The sequence below is a fragment of the Pan paniscus genome, chromosome X (genome assembly GCF_029289425.2).
Source record: "Pan paniscus chromosome X, NHGRI_mPanPan1-v2.0_pri, whole genome shotgun sequence".
Classification (NCBI taxonomy): Eukaryota; Metazoa; Chordata; class Mammalia; order Primates; family Hominidae; genus Pan; species Pan paniscus.
The window spans coordinates 79,799,757-79,820,245 of record NC_073272.2 but is presented as its reverse complement, the minus strand read 5'-3'; the positions used below and the strand labels follow the sequence as shown (position 1 = coordinate 79,820,245).

Here is a 20,489-nt window from a genome sequence, read left to right as displayed (position 1 = left end):
ACACATAATAATCACATGATAAATGGGATATCTATCTTGTTAAACATTTATCCCTTGTGTTACAAACAATCCAATTATACTCTTTTAGTTATTTTTAAATGTACAATTATTATTGACTGTAATCACCCTGTTGTGCTAGCAAATATTAGAGTTTACTCATTTTTTCTAACTACTTTTTTACCTATTAACCATCACTACTTCCCCCTCTCCAACTCCCACTACCCTTCCTTGTCTCTGATAAACACTTTCTGCTCTTTATCTCCATGAGTTCAACTGTTTCATGTTTTAGTTCCCACAAATGAGTGAGAACATGTGAAGTTTATCTTTCTGTATCTGGCTTATTTTACTTAATGTAATTACCTCCATTTACATTCATGTTGTTTCAATGACAGGATCTCATTCTTTTTTTGTCTGAATAGTACTATATTGTGTATATGTATCACATATTCTGTATCCATTTGTCTGTTCGTGGACACTTAGGTTGCTTCCAAATTTTGGCTATTGTGAACAGTGCTACAACAAACATGGGAGTATAGATATCCCTTCTGTATACTGATTTCCGTTCTTATTGGCATATACCAAGCAGTGAGATTGCTGGATTGTATGGTAGCTCTATTTTTAGTTTCTTGAAGAACCTCCAAACCATTTCCAAAGTGGTTTTACTAATTCACATCCCCACCACAGTGTACGAATGTTCCCTTTTCTCTACACCATCATCAAGCATTTGTTGTTACTGTCTTTTGGATAACGGCCATTTTAACTGGGGTGAGATGATTATCTCACTGTAGTTTTGATTTGTGTTTCTCTGATGATTGCTCAAAATCAGAATTCTAATTGTAATTGAACTGTTAAGACAAATTTTAAAACTCATAGTAAAGGGGATCATGTCACATTATGATTAGTAAGACATGAAGTGTTATTGGATTGGGGTCTTTTCCCATTAACTCTCTGGGTTTAAAAGTGTGATAGATTTTAGGTTCTGGAATTACTAGACTGATAGAGAATCAAATTCCAGCTCTGCCATTTCATATCTATAAAATCATTGGTAAATTACTTACATTCTGAAAGTCCTACATCTTTCATGTATAAAATGCATATATTTTCTATCTCACATGGTTGTTATGAAAATTAAGATGAGATAACATATTATGTAAGTGTACCCAGCATGGTACCTTGAACATTATAGATTCCTCAATAAAGATTAAAAGCAGAATTGTATAGTAGAAAATATGATAGTCTTGGAGTCCTAACATAACTGCTCTTTAATCTGAATATCTGTAATTCATAAACTGTTATCATGAATAAATTATTTAATCTTTGTTACTTTAGTTTTCTCATCTATTAAATGTGGAAAACAATAATATACTTCATATGGCTATTTGATGATTAAGTGGGAAAATGTGTAGTGAGTATTTAATAAAGCATTCATTCTCTTATCCCTTTTCTAAAAATCAAGCAGAATACAATATATGACTTTTTCTTTTAAAAACTGCTTATTTGTTATGCTATTTCAAAAACATTTAGCACTTGTGCATTCTGTGAGAAAAGGGAAAATTGCAAAAAGTTCTTTAATAAGTAAAATGATAAGCAACAGGCAAAAACTTGTTTTTACTTGTTTGGGAAAGTATTACTACTTTAAGTGCATGGCAATAAAAAGGCAAAATTCTAAAGGTAGTTTATAGAGTAAATGATATTAAGATCTACATTAAACCCAAAGTACTAGGTAAATAAGACATTTTACTATTTTCTCAATAAGAATGCTTACTTCATTAAATAATTTGTATAATTAAGGCTTCATAATACATTTGTGGAATAAGTCCATATGGAACACACACACACACACACACACACACACACACTCCCTGTCTTCTCTCTTTCTCTCTCTCAAACTCACCACTAGAGAGATCTATTTAATATTATAAATAATGACACTGTCAATACTGTCAACTTTTCTTAACATACCATGAAATACTAATAATGAACAGTACAAGTGAGACCTTTGAATTAATCAGTTAGTTAAAAGTCTCCTGGGAGAGAGTTCACATTTGCTATGACACAATAAAATATGGTGACAAGAACAACTACTATTACTATTACAATTATTCTATTACTGCTCCTTTTAATAAAATAATGACTCCTACCTTTCATTGAACATTGTCTGTCTTGTAGTTTGCTAAATACTTTAAGTATATTATCTCATTTAATCTCTTTTAAGTCATTTTTTTTTTTTGAGGCAGAGTCTTGCTCTATCCCCCAGGCTGGAGTGCAGTGGTACAATCTCGGCTCACTGCAACCTCTGCTTCCCGGGTTCAAGTAATTCTCCTGCCTCAGTCTCCCGAGTAGCTGGGACTGCAGGTGGCTGCCACCGCGCCTGGATAATTTTTGTATTTTTAGTAGAGACAGGGTTTCTCCATGTCGGCCAGGCTGGTCTCGAACTCCTGACCTCAAGTGATCCACCCGCCTCGGCCTCCTAAAGTGCTGGGATTACAGGCATAAGCCACCGAGCTTGGCCTAAAACTACTCTTTATGGACTCCTATATTTCTGGGAGCTTTAGTTTTAGATGGATCTAAATATACACAAATTTCAGAAATTTTATGTTTCACACATTTAAAAAGTAAACACCAAGCCATGAAAACATATGCAGTGGATGATTCTGATGTTTCTTACATAGAAAATAAGCAGAATACTTACTCTGTATCAGGCGACTTTCCATAAACAATAAGCTTCTTAACATTAGGAACACTACTAACTATATCATTAAAAATAAAAAAAAGTACTTTGAAAACTTGGAAATATAATTCCTTACAATTTTTTCCTGATCTCACAAAATTTTAAGTATAAAGTATAATCTACAATGTCTTGGTAACACCAAAATTTGAATACCAGCATCTAAGTTCCATAACTCACAATTTCCCACGAAAATGGCCAATGGAATCTGTAAAGAAGAAAAAACAACCCTTGTCATTACTAGAGACTCTGGAGTGGTATCTCCATACCAGAAAGAAACTTTGAGAGATTTCTGTTCTACATAGGTGAAGCTAGGCTGAAGGAAGGCACCAAGGACTTACTTTATGCTCTCCATCCTGATAAAGAAAAGTGGCATCAACAAATGAGGGAGGACCTTGCTATGGATTTTTTATGCAGGATTTCCCATATTAAAAAAAAGAAAAAGAATCTCTCTTGGAGATAAAATATCACTGTATATTTATATTTGCAAACAGAAGCTCTAGAATAATGTTTTTAAAGTAATAAAAGTAAAAAGTTACCTAATTGTGGGTAGGGTAGATCAGCCAGTGAGAAATACAAATAAAGAGGAAACTTCTAACTAATATATAGTAATATATTTTACATATCTACATATTATATATAGATATAAATATACATTTTAAGTCAAGACTTCGAAGTTACATATTCAAACAAAATATTAATAAAAACAAAGAAAAGTGACCCCTGATCTCTCCTCATCCTCTTCAAAGAGCCTTTTCACTCACTTTTAACCCTATGCAATCTTACCTTCCCTATCCTAACTGTACTAAAACTCTTAAGTTTATATATAGAGTACATATTGAGAAACCCAATGAGTAGTTTTCAGTATCATTTCATTTTAAATAGAGATAAATTAACAGATCTAGAAATGTTTTTGAGGTAGAGTCCATAGGAACTAATAATGGATCAAATGTGACATGTGAGAAAGAGGAGTAAAGAATTAATCTCTGCCTTCTGGTTTGACAAAGTGGGCAAATACCAGTGTCATTTACTGCACGTGGAGTAAAGAGAGTAACAAAAAGTGTGTGTGTGTATGGGTGTATATGCACCTGTCCTGAATTAGGGGTAATCATTAGTTCATTTATAGACACGTTAAATTTGAGATGCCTGAGAGACATCAGCTTGTAAAGTAGGCAGTGGGGTTTTTGAGGCTAGAGTTCAGGGTTTTGGAGATCTAAATTTGGGAGTAATTTGTATATAGATGTTGCTAAAAGTTATGAAAATGGTCAAATGGCACAAGCTTTCAGCTATAAGATGAATAAGTTCTAGAGACCTAATAATGTACAGGATGGTGACTATAGTTAATAATATTGTATTGTTTACTTGAAATTTGCTAAGACAGTAGATCTCAAGTGTTCTCACCACACATGCACAAAGGTAATTATGTGAGGTAATGGATATGTTAATTAGCTTGATTGTGGTTAAACATTTCACAATGTCTACATGTATCAAAACATCACACCGCATATCTTAAATAAATACAATTTTTACTTGTCAAAAATATTACAGAAATGGAAGAACCAATCTAGGAAGAAAACATAGAGACAGAAGAGGAACCAGGACAAATGCTTTATGAACTACAACTTTGGAGAACAGATAGAGGAGAAGGCAGAAAAGGAGACTGAGAAGGCATGGGCAGAGTCAGGAGTAAAACAAGAACAGTATGTTATGGAAACTAAGACAGGAAATGGTTTCATAAAGAACAGTGTTTCAAACTTTACGGCACATTGCAATTAATGAACACTGGATGATATAGTTAATCAAATAAAATATTAAATAAAGCCATTAAATAGTTTTGTATAAAAGACATAAAAGTATGCACTTTTAAAGTCACTGTTGGTAGTAGGGTTTAGAACAAAATGTTAACTTTGTAAAGTTTATGGGACTAACAGTAAAATTTTAGCATTGGTCAAAATATCCTCTAACCTGGATATACTCATAAAATGACTTCTATGCCACATCTTGCATTAAGTAAGTTAATTTAACAGGAAAATTTGGTTTTTATATTCAATGTGTTCTAAGTTAATGCTATAAATTAGGAAATGCAGTAATTGGTTTATTATCAGTTCAATAATAATATATCAAAATGTCATGGTATTTTAAAATATTCAGTTAACAAGCTTGCCAATGACACAGAAAAGCAGTGTAATAGCTGGTTAAAATAAATGTTGAATAAGAAGCTTAAAGACATTTTAAGTACTTTTTAACACTCCCCAAATTCCTCATTATAATTACATGGCTTTTATTAAACTAGTAACAGCTTAGAAAAAATAAAAATCTTACTGCATTAGTAGATTTTTTTGTATAGCAATATACAATGTTTTCCACATGTTAATTTATCTTAAACAGGTTTGAGATTTTTATTCAGTCTTGATTATCCTTTTATATTTACCTTAACCTAGAAACACCTTTTTTTCTGACAATGAAAATAATAGATGAAGATATTGACACTGATTAATTACATCTAAGAATTGTCTAAGGCATTTGGCTGATTTCTGGTTTTATTTCACAATCTTTAAAAAGAGCAGTGGCAAATTCTGGATTAAATGGAATAGAGTCCCATTAGAGGGAAGAGGCTCTGGGACCACAGTGAGCTGTATTATTATGCTAAGTCTTTAGGGTAGGAATTTTAGGAAAAATTGGATCAGTTGACAGGGAACTAATTAGGCGGGAAAAAAATGGACACAAAGGAGATATAGCAAGGAAAATAAAAAAGCAAAGGGCAAAACTCCAAAATGCTGGCAGCCAGCTACTACATAGGGAGTAGAAGAGAATTAAGTATTTACTTTAAAAATTGGGCTGAGATGAAATACCATAAAGTCATAAAAAATGAAAATCAGCCGGGCACGGTGGCTCATGCCTGTAATCCCAGCACTTTGGGAGGCCGAGGCAGGCAGATCACGAGGTCAGGAGATTGAGGCCATCCTGGTTAACATGGTGAAACCCCGTCTCTATTAAACATACAAAAAATTAGCTGGGTGTGGTGGCACATGCCTGTAGTCCCAGCTACTCGGGAGGCTGAAGCAGGAGAATGGTGTGAACCCAGGAAGCGGAGCTTGGAGTGGGCTGAGATGGCACCACTGCACTCCATCCTGGGCAACAGAGCAAGACTCCGTCTCAAGAAAAAAAAAAAAGATAAAATCATGTTTTTTGCAGCAACATGGATGCAGCTGGAGGCCATTATCCTAAGTGAATTAATGCAGGAACAGAAAACCAAATAGCACATATTCTCATATTTAAGTGGGAGCTAAACACCTGGTACATATGGCTACAAAGATGGGAACAATAGACACTGAGAACTCCAAAAAAGGGGGAATGGAGAAAGAGGAGAAAGGGATAAAAAACTTCCTATTGGGTACTATGCTCACTACCTCAGCATCACATATCCCAAACCTCAGCATCATGCAATATACCAATGTAACCAACCTGCACATGCAGCACCTGAATCTAAAATAAAAGTTGAAATTTAAATGAATAAATAATGACATTTTAAAAATAGTGCTAAGTAAATTTTATCAATGCTGTAGACACATGTCCAAGAACTGTGTCTATATTAGGTGGCACTGCAATATTAAAAGCATCTGATGCAACTCAGGCTACTTATAACACTATAAACTGAAGTCTTTTGAGATAATTTGTATTTAATTACAAAATAAAGATATACTAAAGTTATCATCAAAAAATTTCAACATGATAAATAAAATATAAAGAGAGATAATTCCACATATGTACTAAAGTTTGAGAGCAGCTATACACCATTAATTGGACTGAAAGAAATGATAAAAACATATCAAAAAAAGACATTTCCTATCAGACTAGGAAGCACTAAAAACACAGTAAGAATACATGTACAGTTGATTCTCATTATTTGCAGTAATTATGTTTTACAAAGTCACAATAAACACTGAATTAGCAAATACTGAACCATTGCTCCTAGGGGAAATATTGGGTTAAGTCTCCTTGAACCTCTGGTCATAACATTTTCTGGACCTTTCCTTTTCCATTTCTGTATCAAAACTTACCTGTGCCCATCTCCTCTAGATTTTGAAACTTTTAACTACTGATAAACTAATTCATACTGAAACGTTGCTGGCCATATTGAGTTATCTCCTTTGGGAATATCAAAACAGGATAACATAAGAATCATGAATACTGAGGTGTATGAGAGGATGGTGATGAAGTGTATTTGGGTTAGTATCTTTTAAACAACAAACTTTAAATCACATAGGAAATACAGTAAAAACAAAAAGACTAGATTGGAAGGAAGGAGATCTTGATTCTAACATTGACTCAAATATTGTATATGGCACTTGGCAAGTCACCTGACCACTATGAACCTCAGTTTGCTTCTCTGCAAAATGGAAGTGTTAAATTAGATCTTTAAGAGTTACCATGTCCAGCTTTTTAAGATTCTCATCTAAAAAACCTTAAGGTCAGCTATACTGAGAATAATGCATAAAACTAATTTGCTTGACTTGGGACTACCTTTTTAATACTTTTCAATTTTACTTCAATATGGACAGTTATCAGTAAAGAGTCTCCTTGGTTCTTCCAATATATGTGCCTTTATCCCAAATATCCAGAGAATCTGAGCTACTCTTCTGTAACCTCTCTGGAGACAGACTATCATAAAACACATACCATTATTCTCTCATATCATGTGTAGCCAACAATAATCTGCAACCCTCCTATTAACCTCTTAAGACCAAAAACTTTAAGAAAAATAATTATCATAATTTAACAAAAACGATTTCATAGTTCGAGTTTAGACTAAATGCAAAATTATTTTATTCCAAAATTCTGACTTAAATAACATTTTGCCAGTTTGAGTATGGCTAGCACCAACAATTTCTAAAATAAATGATCCAAACTATCAAAATATTAACCAATTTATACTTGAACCAAAATGTCACTTATTTTGGTTTAAATGCCTAAATTGGGTTATATGTTATTCCTCTATTAGAACTGTAGACATCTCATCCAAAAAAAGTTAGTTATTTAAAATTTCTTCAAAGGAGAAAAAAGAACATGGCTTTCAATATCGATAACCAGAATTTTATTCACAAATTATAAATTGTCTAGTTCTCTGGCCATTGAGTTAGTACTAATGAGATCTTATTGTGGCATCATTACTTTTGTATCATATTAAGTGCAATGGGGAAAGATGATTTTGTAATTAGGTAGTACAGGAAAAGCTATAAACTGATTTCTCAATCTCGCTCATCTGATTCAGAAACGTATAAAACTCTTTTAATATCACATAGCCCTGAACCAACTGCAATCTTTAATATGGATTTACTACTTAGGGGAAAGTTGATTGAGATTATCCTTAATATGCTTATTTGATTTGTAGTGGTTTTACCCGTGAACATATGCTATAAAATAAACAAGAAATACATCATTTAATTATATAAAAACCAGAGTTCTATAATCTCCCAGTTAGGATTTAACGTAGAGTTCCTGACTCAGCCAACGCAGCCATATCTCTAGAGTGGAAACAGGTATTAATTTTTAAAATATAGTTTAAGTTCTGGGATACACGTGCAGAACGTGCAGGTTTGTTACATAGGTATACATGTGCCATGGTGGTTTGCTTCACCCATCAACCTGCCATCTACATTAGGTATTTCTCCTAATGCTATACCTCCCCTAGCCCCCTACCCCCCAATAGGCCCTGGTGTGTGATGTTCCCCTCCCTGTATCCATGTGTTCTCATTGTACAACTCCCACTTATGAGTGAGAACAAGCGATGTTTAGTTTTCTGTTCTTGTGTTAGTTTGCTGAGGATTATGGTTTCCAGCTTCATCCACGATGAACTCATCCTTTTTTATGGTTGCATTGTATTCCATGGTGTGTATGTGCCACATTTTCTTTATCCAGTCTATCATTGATGGACATTTGGGTCGGTTCCAAGTCTTTACTATTGTAAACAGTGCTGCAATAAACATATGTGTGCATGTGTCTTTATAGTAGAATGATTTATAATTCTTTGGGTATATACCTAGTAACGGGATTGCTGGGTCAAATGGTATTTCTGGCTCTAGATCCCCGAGGAATCACCACACTGTCTTCCACAATGGTTGAACTAATTTACACTCCCACCAACAGTGTAAAAGCGTTCCTATTTCTCCACATCCTCTCCAGCATCTGTTATTTCCTGACTTTTTAATAATCTCTATTCTAACTGCTGTGAGATGGTGTCACATTGTGGTTTTGATTTGCATTTCTCTAATGACCAGTGATGATGAGCTTTTTTTCATATGTTTGTTGGCAGCATAAATGTTTACTTTTGAGAAGTGTTAGAAACAGGTATTAATCTTTACTTCTGTGTATTTGATCTAGTTGTTCTACCTATCTGGCAATACTTTCCTTCATCCCTTGACCTATCCAAATCTTTTAAGTCTTATCTCTTTCATGAAACCTTAAACATTCTAGTCAACACTATTTTCTTCTACTTAGAGCCAGTGCTGCAAAGTTAACACAATGTTTTCCATGTGTTTAATGTACGTCAGTTTGATTTCTACAACTGAATAGTAACTTCCTTGAGGACAGAATTCACGTCTTACATTTCCTTCTTATATTGAGCTGTGAAATAATAGAATGTATCCAAAAATGTGCACTAATTGACTGGTTAGATTCAACAAAGGTAAGGCCTGACTATTATGACATTTGTACAATGATATTATATAAGAAACTATTCTCCAAAGAATATTTCCAAAAAAATAAAAAATAAACAAAACCATAGACAGCTTCACGCAAAAGGTAAACTCTTGGTTATAATAAAATATGTGTATTCTTTGTGAAGTGTCTGATCACAATTTTTCTATGATTACAAGCTTCACTATAGTTCCTATTTATTCCATTTTAGAGAGGGTATTTTAAAACTTCTTTCTACATTTCCAAAAATTTTCTCCCATTCTGTAGGTTGCCTGTTCACTCTGATGGTAGTTTCTTTTGCTGTGCAGAAGCTCTTTAGTTTAATTAGATCCCATTTGTCAATTTTGTCTTTTGTTGCCATTGCTTTTGGTGTTTTAGACATGAAGTCCTTGCCCATGCCTATGTCCTGAATGGTACTGCCTAGGTTTTCTTCTAGGGTTTTTATGGTTTTAGGTCTAATATTGAAGTCTTTAATCCATCTTGAATTAATTTTTGTATAAGGTGTAAGGAAGGGATCCAGTTTCAGCTTTCTACATATGGCTAACCAGTTTTCCCAGCACCATTTATTAAATAGGGAATCCTTTCCCCATTTCCTGTTTTTGTCAGGTTTGTCAAAGATCAGATAGTTGTAGATATGTGACATTATTTCTGAGGGCTCTGTCCTGTTCCATTGGTCTATATCTCTGTTTTGGTACCAGTACCATGCTGTTTTAATTGCTGTAGCCTTGTAGTATAGTTTGAAGTCAGGTAGCATGATGCCTCCAGTGTTGTTCGTTTTGCTTAGGATTGACTTGGCAATGCAGGCTCTTTTTTGGTTCCATATGAACTTTAAAGTAGTTTTTTTCCAATTCTGTGAAGAAAGTCATTGGTAGCTTGATGGGGATGGCACTGAATCTATAAATTACCTTGGGCAGTATGGCCATTTTCACAATATTGATTCTTCCTACCCATGAGCATGGATTTGCAATCTACTCATCTGACAAAGGGCTAATATCCAGGATCTACAATGAACTCAAACAAATTTACAAGAAAAAAACACAACCCCATCAACAAGTGGGCAAAGGATATGAACAGATACTTCTCAAAAGAAGACATTTATGCGGCCAAAAAACACATGAAAAAATGCACATCATCACTGGTCATCAGAGAAATGCAAATCAAAACCACAATGAGATACCATCTCACACCAGTTAGAATGGCGATCATTAAAAAGTCAGGAAACAACAGGTGCTGGAGAGGATGTGGAGAAATAGGAACACTTTTACACTGTTGGTGGGACTGTAAACTAGTTCAACCATTGTGGAAGTCAGTGTAGCGATTCCTCAGGGATCTAGAACTAGAAATACCATTTGACCCAGCCATCCCATTACTGGGTATATACCCAAAGGATTATAAAACATGCTGCTATAATGACACATGCACATGTATGTTTATTGCGGTGCTATTCACAAATAGCAAAGACTTGGAACCAACCCAAATGTCCAACAATGATAGACTGGATTAAGAAAATGTGGCACATATACACCACGGAATGCTATGCAGCCAGAAAAAATGATGAGTTCATGTCCTTTGTAGGGACATGGATGAAGCTGGAAACCATCATTCTCAGCAAACTATCGCAAGGACAAAAAACCAAACACCACACGTTCTCACTCCAAGGTGGGAATTGAACAACAAGAACACATGGACACAGGAAGGGGAACATCACACACCGGGGCCTGTTGTGGGGTGGGAGGAGCGGGGAGGGATAGCATTAGGAGATATACCTAATGTTAAATGAAGAGTTAATGGGTGCAGCACACCAACATGGCACATGTATACATGTGTAACAAACCTGCACGTTGTGCACATGTACCCTAAAACTTAAAGTATACTAAAAAATAAAAAAATAAAAAACTTCTTTCTACATTTCTATACTAAAATTCTTAATATATAATTAAAAATATTAATAAAACAGAACTTGCTTCCTTTAATACTTAACTATATTGGTATCGTAAGTTCTTTTCAAGATATTCACAATAAGAATCTTTTGCGTTAGGATAATACATTTATCTTAAAAAGTAATCTAACAAGAAGGGTGTTCTAACTAATATATATTTAATAACTGTAAAATTATAAGATCAGTCAATTAACTTGTAATTACACCATTCATAAAGAGATCAGATTCATAAAATCAGGAACAATTTTACTAGCACCAAAATTGATCAGTTTTTCTCATTATTTGCCCAAAGACACCTATGGCTCATAAGAGACTATTTTACACTCGTCATTTTGTTTGAAGCTGATTCATGCTGTTACTGATACCAAAAGTAGCCAAAAGACTCTGTTATTTATAGTGAATAGGCTACTCTCAACTTTAGATATATTCACTTAAGGAGAAAGATGATTTTAACAGACATTTTTGTCTGTTGTAAATAAACTAGGAGTTTCTCTTCTAAGCCATTTATCTTTTCCAAATTTCTTACCCCTCAAACATTTGCATATTTCTTCAAATTACATATATGTAACTGAATATGAAGACAGTTCTATCTCTGAATAAAAGGAATAGCTCTAATATAAGAAAGTAATAACAAAACCTCAAAATATTTAAAGTGGGACTGCCTTCCTAGATGGGGTCTCATCTCCATGGCTGCATCTTCTTGGCTTTGGCACTCACCAGGTGGCTCTGCCTTGGCCTCTGTGGCCCCATGAACTGCAGGTACTGGGAGTTCCACAGATAGGATACCGGGACACCCTAGAAGTTGGTAAATAAACAAGAGCCAAGAAGATCAACTAGACCAGCTGGGAAGAGCTTCTCCTACCAAGAGAGACCACAGCATCAAGTAGACTGGCCCACTGCTAACAGATCTTTGGAAAGAATGTACTGAAAGTAGACAGAAAGAGGTTGCAGACCCCAGGCTGAAAAGGGAGGAAGCTGGGAACCCTACACAGGGTTGTGGAGCAACAGGAATCATTCCTGGCCCCCAGCAGCTCTAGAAAAGAGGTAAGTGAAAAGGGAGTAGAATGGCTCACTATGGTCACAAACCTGCAGAATTCAAGCTGTAGGAGACCCAACGACCCCCACAGACATTTGAGCTGCCAGAGAAAATTGCCTGGAGAGTTGGCAGAGACATAATTCCAGCCTGTGCAGAGCCCAGAAGGTTTGGCCCAGGAACAGCTGCAGTGGAGCATGGCCATAGGCAACCATCTCCCAAGGCTTGCCATATTCCTTTAGGTGGCTTTATCCCTTGTTAGCTGCTGGACCTGGACAGAGTAGGGCTATCTTGGCCGTGGGACAGGGCCAGTCTAATCTCAGCACCCCTGTGGTCTGCTGGCCTCTCCCAGAGCCTCTGCCTGGCCATACCCACTTGCAAAACAGTCTCAGCTGCCCAGTCAAAGTGCGTGTCAGCAGTCACCATTACAGCTCTTTTGCCAGCAAAGCCCAGCTACCCATCAAAGTGCTTTTGCAGGCGGAACCCCACTAGAGCTCACTCACCCATGACTAGCTACTGCTCTGCCAGTGGAATTTGCCAGCAGCCCCTTTTGGAGTGTTATTGCCAGCTGACTGAAAACACCTCTGACACTCTAGTGTAGCAGGTGCTTAACTTCAAGGGGCCAGAGAACAAAGCTGTGGTTCTGGTCAAAGCCCTCGGGGTTAGAACAAATGGCCCAGGTGTGCTGTGCTGAGCTGAGCACTTGCCCCCCGAAAGCATCTGGGAACAAAACTAATTGACTAAATGCAACTCATGTCACAATCAAACCCTCAAGGGCATCATGGAATAAAAGTAAAACGCCCCATCGAAAAGACAGCAACTTCAAACATTAAAAGAACATCCGCCCACACAGATGATTAAAAACAACAACAAACTAAAACAAAAACAAAAAACAGCGCAAGAACTCTGTCCACTCTAAAAGCCAGAGTGTTTTCCTTCCTCCAAACGAATGCAGTAGCTCCCCAGCAGTGGCTCTTAACCAGACTGAAATGGATGAAATGACAGGCATAGAATTCAGAATCTGGATAGCAAGGAAGCTCAATGACATACAGAAGGTTGAAACCCAATCCAAAAAATACAGTAAAACAGTCCAAGAATTGAAAGATAACATTGCCATTTTAAGAAAGAACCAAACTGAACTTCTGGAAAAGAAAAAATCACTATAGGAATTTCAGAAAGCATTGGAAACATTAATAACAGAATAGATTGAGCTGAGGAAAGAATTTCACAGCTTGAAGACCCCTCCTGTGAATCAATGCAGGTAGATAAAAATTTTAAAAAGTAGGAAATTGAACAAAATCCCCAAGAAATATGGGGTAAAGAGACCAAACCTATGATTCACTGGCCATCCTGAAAGAAATGGAGAGAGAGCAAACAACTTGGAAAACGTATCTGAGGATATTGTCCACAAAAATTTCTTCAACCTCACTAGAGAGATCAACATGCAAATTTAAAGAACCCCTGTGAGATACCATACAAGACGACTGTCCCCAAGACACATAGTCATTAGATTCTCCAAAGTCAATACAAAAGAAAAATTCTTGAAGGCAGGTAGGAAAAACTGACGGGTCACAGACACTTTTGTAAAGAAGACATACATGTGGCCAACAAGCATATGAAAAAATGCTCAACATCACTAATCATAAGGAAAATGCAAATCAAAGCCACAATGAGATACCATTTCATACCAGACAGAATGGTAACTGTTCAAAAGTAAAAAAAAAAAAATAATAATAACACATTCTGCCAAAGCTGTGGAAACAAGGGAATGCTTGTACGCTCCAGGTGGGAATGTAAATTAGTTCAGCCACTGTGAAAAGCAGTTTGGCAATGTCTCTAAGAATTTAAAGCAGATCTACCATTCAACCCAGAAATTCCAGTGTTGGGTGTATACCCAAAGGAATATACAATGTTCTACCATAAAGACACATGCATGCATATGTTCATTTTAGCACTATTCACAATAGCAAAGACATGGAATCAAACTCAATGACCATCAATGGTAGATTGGATTAAAAAATGGGGTACACACACACCATGGAATACTATGCAGCCATAAAAAGAATGAGATCATCTCCTTTGCAGCAACATGGATGGAGCTAGAGGTAAGTATCCTAAGTAAGCTAACACAGGAAAATAAAAGCAAACACCACATGCTCTCACTTATAAGTGGGAGCTAAACATTGAGTACACATAGACACAAAGAAGGGCACAATAGACACCAGGGCCTAGATGAAGGTGGAGGATAGGAGGAGGGCGAAAATTTAAAAAAAACTACCTATAGGGTACTATGCTTATTGCCTGAGTGACAAAATAATATGTAAACCAAACTCCCATGAAACACAATTTATCTATTGAACAAACCTGCATATGTATCCCTGAAAGTAAAAGTTAAAAAATAAGATAATGAAAGAACAAGCCATAAACTGGGAGATAATATTTGCAAGTCACATATCCTACAAAGAACTTATAGCCAGAATATGCAAAGATATCTCAAAACTTAAGAATAAGACAAACCAATTAAAAAGTAAACAAGGGCTGCTGGCAAGATGGCCGAATAGGAACAGCTCCAGTCTGCAGCTTCCAGGGAGACCAATGCAGAAGGCAGGTGATTTCTGCATTTCCAACTGAGGTAGCCTGTTCATCTCATTGGGACTGGTTAGGCAGTGGGTGCAGCCCACGGAGGGTAAGCAGAAGCAGGGTGGGCTGTTGACTCACCCAGGAAGTGCAATGAGTTGGGGGCCTCCCTCCCCCAGCCAAGGGAAGCCAAGAGAGACTGCGCTATCCGGCCCAGATACTACACTTTTCCTATGGTTTTTCCAGTCCACAGACCAGGAGATTCCTTCGTGTGCCTCTATCATCAGAGCCCTGGGTTTCAAGGATAAAACTGGGCAGCTGTTCAGGCAGACACTAAGCTAGCTGCAGGAGTTTTTTTTTTTTTTTTTGCTTCGTACTCCAGCGGCACCTGGAACCCCAGAGAGACAGAAGCATTCATTCCCCTGGAAAGGGGGCTGAAGCCAGGGAGCCAAGTGGTCTCGTTCAACAGGTCCCACTCCCAAAGAGCCCAGCAAGCTAAGAACCACTGGCTTGAAATTCTTGCTGCCAGCAAAGCAGTCTGAAGTCCACCTGGAACAATGGAGCTTGGTGGGGGGAAGGCCATCCACCATTACTGAGGCTTGAGTAGGTGGTTTTCCCCCGACAGCGCTAAAAAGGCCTGCAAGTTCGCGCTGGGCAGAACTCAACAAAGCGTGGCAAAGCGGCTATGGCCAGATTGCCTCTCTAGATTCCTCTTCACTGGGCAGGGCATCTCTGAAAGAAAGGCAGCAGCCTGTCAGTGGCTTATAGATAAAATTCCCATCTCACTGGGACAGAGCACCTGGAGGAAGCGGGGGCTGTGGGCGTAACTTCAGCAGACTTAAACATTCCTGCCTGCCAGCTCTGAAGAAAGCAGCAGATCCTGAAAAGGAGGATTCTACCATTATAGCACTCCAGCTCTGCTAAGGGGCAGACTGCCTCCTCAAGTGGGTCCCTGACCCCCATGCCTCCTGACTGGGAGAATACCTCCCAACAAGGGTTGATAGATACCTCATACAGGAGAGCTCTGGCTGGTATCAGGCTGGTGCCCCTCTGGGACGAAGCTTCCAGAGAAAGGAACAGGCCACAGTCTTTGCTGTTCTGCAGCCTCCACTAGTGATACCCAAGCAAATAGGGTCTAGAGTAGACCTCCAGCAAACTGCAGCAGAGCTGCAGAAGAGGGGCCTGTCAGAAGAAAAACTAACAAACAGAAAGCAATAACATCAACATCAACAAAAAGAACCCCCACACAGAAACCTCATCCAAGGTCATCAACCTCAAAGATCAAAGGTAGATAAATCCACGAACACGAGGAAACACCAGCACAAAAAGACTGAAAATTCCAAAAACCGGAACGCCTCCTCTCCTCCAAATGATCATAACTCCTCTCCAGCAAGGGCGCAAAACTGGACAGAGAATGAGTTTGATGAGTTGACAGAAGTAGGCTTCAGAAGTTGGGTAATAACAAACCCCTTTGAGCTAAAGGAGCATGTTCTAACTGAATGCAAGGAAGCTAAGAACCCTGACAAAGGTGACAGGAACTGCTAACTAGAATAACCAGTTTAGAGAAGAAAATAAATGACCTGATGGAGCTGAAAAACACAGCACAAGAACTTCGTGAAGCATACACAAGTATCAACAGCCGAATCAATCAAGCAGAAAAAAGAATATCAGAGACTGAAGATCAACTTACTGAAATGAGGAGTGAAGACAAGATTTGAGAAAAAAAAAACATTGAAACGGAATGAACAAAGCCTCCAAGAAATATGGGACTATGTAAAAAGACCAAACCTACGATTGATTGGGGTCCCTGAAAATGATGGGGAGAATTGAACCAAGTTGAAAAACACACTTCAGGATATTAACCAGGAGGACTTCCCCAACCTAGCAAGACAGGCCGACATTCAAATTCAGGAAATATAGAGTACACCACTAAGATACTCCTTGAGAAGAGCAACCCCAAGACACATAATCGTCAGATTCTCCAAGGTTGAAATGAAGGAAAAAATGTTAACGGCAGCCAGAAAGAAAGGTCAGGTTACCTACAAAGATACGCCCATCAGACTAACAGCGTATCTCTCTGCAGAAACCCTACAAACTAGAAGAGAATGGAGGCCAATATTCAACATTCTTAAAGAATTTTCAACCCAGAATTTAATATCCAGCCAAACTAAGCTTCATAACTGAAGGAGAAATAAAATCCTTTCCAGACAGCAAATGCTGAGGGATTTTGTCACCACCAGACTTGACATACAAGAGCTCCTGAAGGAAGCACTAAATACGGAAAGGAAAAACCAGTACCAGCAACTGCAAAAACAAGCCAAAATATAAAGACCAATGACACTATGAAGAAACTGCATCAACTAATGTGCAAAATAATCAGCTAGCATCATGATGACAGGATCAAATTCACAAATAACAATATTAACCTTAAATGTAAATGGACTAAATGACCCAATTAAAAGACACAAACTGCCAAATTGGGTAAAGAGACAAGACCCATCGGTGTGCTATATTCAGGAGACCCATCTCACGTGCAAAGACACAGATAGGCTCAAAATAAGGGGATGGGGGAATATTTATCAAGCAAATGGAAAGCAAAAAAAAAGCAGTGGTGGCAATACTAGCCTGTGATAAAACAGACTTTAAACCAACAAAGATAAAAAAAAGACAAAGAAGGGCATTATGTAATGGTAAAGGGATCAATGCAACAAGAAAAGCTAACTAACCTAAATAAATATGCACCCAATACAGGAACAACTGGATTCATAAAACAAGTTCTTAGAGAACTACAAAGAGACTTAGACTCCCACACAATAATAGTGGGAGACTTTAACGCCCCACTGTCAATATTAGGCAGATCAACAAGACAGAAAATTAACAAGGATATTCAAGACTTGAACTCAGCTCTGGACCAAGCAGACCTAGTAGACATCTACAGAACTCTCCACCCCAAATCAACAGAATATACATTCTTCTCAGAAGCACATAGCACTTATTCTAAAATCGTCCACATAATTGGAAGTAAAACACTCCTCAGCAAATGCATAAGAAAAGAAATCATAACAGCCTCTCAGACCACAGTGCAATCAAATTAGAACTCAGGATTAAGAAACTCACTCAAAACTGCACAACTACATGGAAACTGAACAACCTGTTCCTGAATGACTATAGGGTAAATAATGAAATTAAGGCAAAAATAATGAAGTTCTTTGAAACCAACGAGAACAAAGAGACAATGTACCTGAATCTCTGGGACACAGGTAAAGCAGTGTTTAGAGGGAAATTTAAAGTACTAAATGCCCACATCAGAAAGCAGGAAAGATCTAATATCGACACCCTAACATCACAATTAAAAGAACTAGAGAAGCAAGAGCAAACAAATTTAAAAGCTAGCAGAAGACAAGAAATAGCTAAGATCAGAGCAGAACTGAAGGAGATAGAGACACGAGAAACCCTTCAAAAAATCAATGATTCCAGGAACTTGTTTTTTTTTTTAAAAGATTAACAAAATAGACCACTAGCCAGACTAGAAGAAAAGAGAGAAGAATCAAACAGACACAATAGAAAATTATAAAGGGGAAACACCACTGATCCCACAGTAATACAAACTACCATCAGATAATACTATACACACCTCTATGCAAATAAACTAGAAAATCTAGAAGCAATGGATAAATTCTTGAACACATACACCATCCCAAGACTAAACCAGGAAGAAGTCGAATCCCTGAATAGACCAATAACAAGTTCTGTAATTGAGGCAGTAATTAATAGACTACCAACCAAAAAAAGCCCAGGACCAGACAGAATAACAGCCGAATTCTACCAGAGGTACAAAGAGGAGCTGGTACCATTCCTTCTGAAACTATTCCAAACAATAGAAAAAGAGGGACTCCCCACTAACTCATTTTATGAGGCCAGCATCATCCTGATTCCAAAATCTGGTAGAGACAAAACAACAAAAAAATTTCAAGACAGTATCGTTCATGAACATAGATGTGAAAATCCTCAATAAAATATTGGCAAACTGAATCCAGCCACACATCAAAAAGCTTATCCATCACAATCAAGATGGCTTCATCCCTGGGATTCAAGGCTGATTCAACATACATAAATCTATAAAAGTAATCTAACACATAAACAGAACCAATGACAAAAACCACATGATTATCTCAACAGATGCAGAAAAGGACTTCAATAAAATTCAACACTCCTTCATGTTAAAAACTCTAAGTAAACTTGGTATTGATGGAACATATCTCAAAATAATAAGAGCTATTTCTAACGAACCCACAGCCAATATCATACTGAATGGGCAAAAGCTGGAAACATTCACTTTGAAAACCGGCACAAGACAAGGATGCCCTCTCTCACCACTCCCATTCAACATAGCATTGGAAGTTCTGGCCAGAGCAATCATGCAAGAGAAAGAAATAAAGGGCATTCAAATAGGAAGAGGGGAAGTCAAATTGTCTTGGTTTGCAGATGACATGATTTTATATTTAGAAAACCCCACCGTCTCAGCCCAAAATATCCTTAAGCTGATAAACAACTGCAGCAAAGTCTCAGGATACAAAATCAATGCGCAAAAATCACAAGCATTCCTATACACCACAAACAGAGAGCCAAATCATGAGTGAACTCCCATTCACAATTGCTACCAAGAGAATAAAATACCTAGGAATCCAACTTACAAGGGATGTGAAAGACCTCTTCAAGGAGAACTATAAACCACTGCTCAAGGAAATAAGAGAGGACACAAACAAATGGAAAAAACATTCCATGCTCATGGATAGGAAGAATCAATATCGTGAAAATGGCCATACTGACCAAAGTAATTTACAGATTCAAGGGTATCCCCATCAAGCTACGATTGACTTTCTTCACAGAATTAGAAAAAACTACTTTAAATTTCATATGGAACCAAAAAAGAGCCAAGACCATCTTAAGCAAAAAGAGCAACGCTATAGGCATCACGCTACCTGACTTCAAACTATACAAGGCTACAGTAACCAAAACAAAAACAGCATGATACTGGTGCCAAAACAGATATATAGACCAATAGAATAGAACAGAGGCCTCAGAAATAACACCACACATCTACAACCATGTTATCTTCAACAAATCTGAGAAAAACAAGCAATGGGGAAAGGATTCCCTATTTAATAAATGGTGCTGGGAAAACTGGCTAGCCACATGCAGAAAACAGAAACCAGACCCCTTCCTTACACACTACACAAATATTAACTCAAGGTGTATTAAAGACTTAAATGTAAAACCTGAAACTATAAAAACCATAGAAGAAAACCTAGGAGATACCATTCAGGACGTAGGCATGGGCAAAGACTTCATGACTAAAACACCTAAAGCAATTGCAACAAAAGCCAAAACTGACAAATGAGATCTAATTAAACTAAAGAGCTTCTGCTCAGCAAAAGAAACTATCATCTGTGTGAACAGGCAACCTACAGAATGGGAGAAAATTTTTGCAATCTATCCATCTGACAAAGGTTTAA

The 20,489-nt window shown here is 37.3% G+C and overlaps 1 protein-coding gene across 2 annotated transcripts in view; it reads right to left on the bottom strand.

Moving 5' to 3' along the window:
• TENT5D (terminal nucleotidyltransferase 5D) overlaps positions 1–20,489 on the bottom strand; it is a 111,582-nt gene that overhangs the window by 76,736 nt on the left and 14,357 nt on the right. Inside the window, exon 3 of one of the 2 annotated variants that reach the window (XM_055106411.1) lies at positions 2,909–2,936. The exons of the other annotated variant lie outside the window; for it this stretch is intronic. The gene's annotated coding sequence lies outside the window, so the exon portion shown is untranslated. The remainder of the gene's footprint in view (positions 1–2,908; positions 2,937–20,489) is intronic. 2 annotated transcript variants of the gene reach the window in all.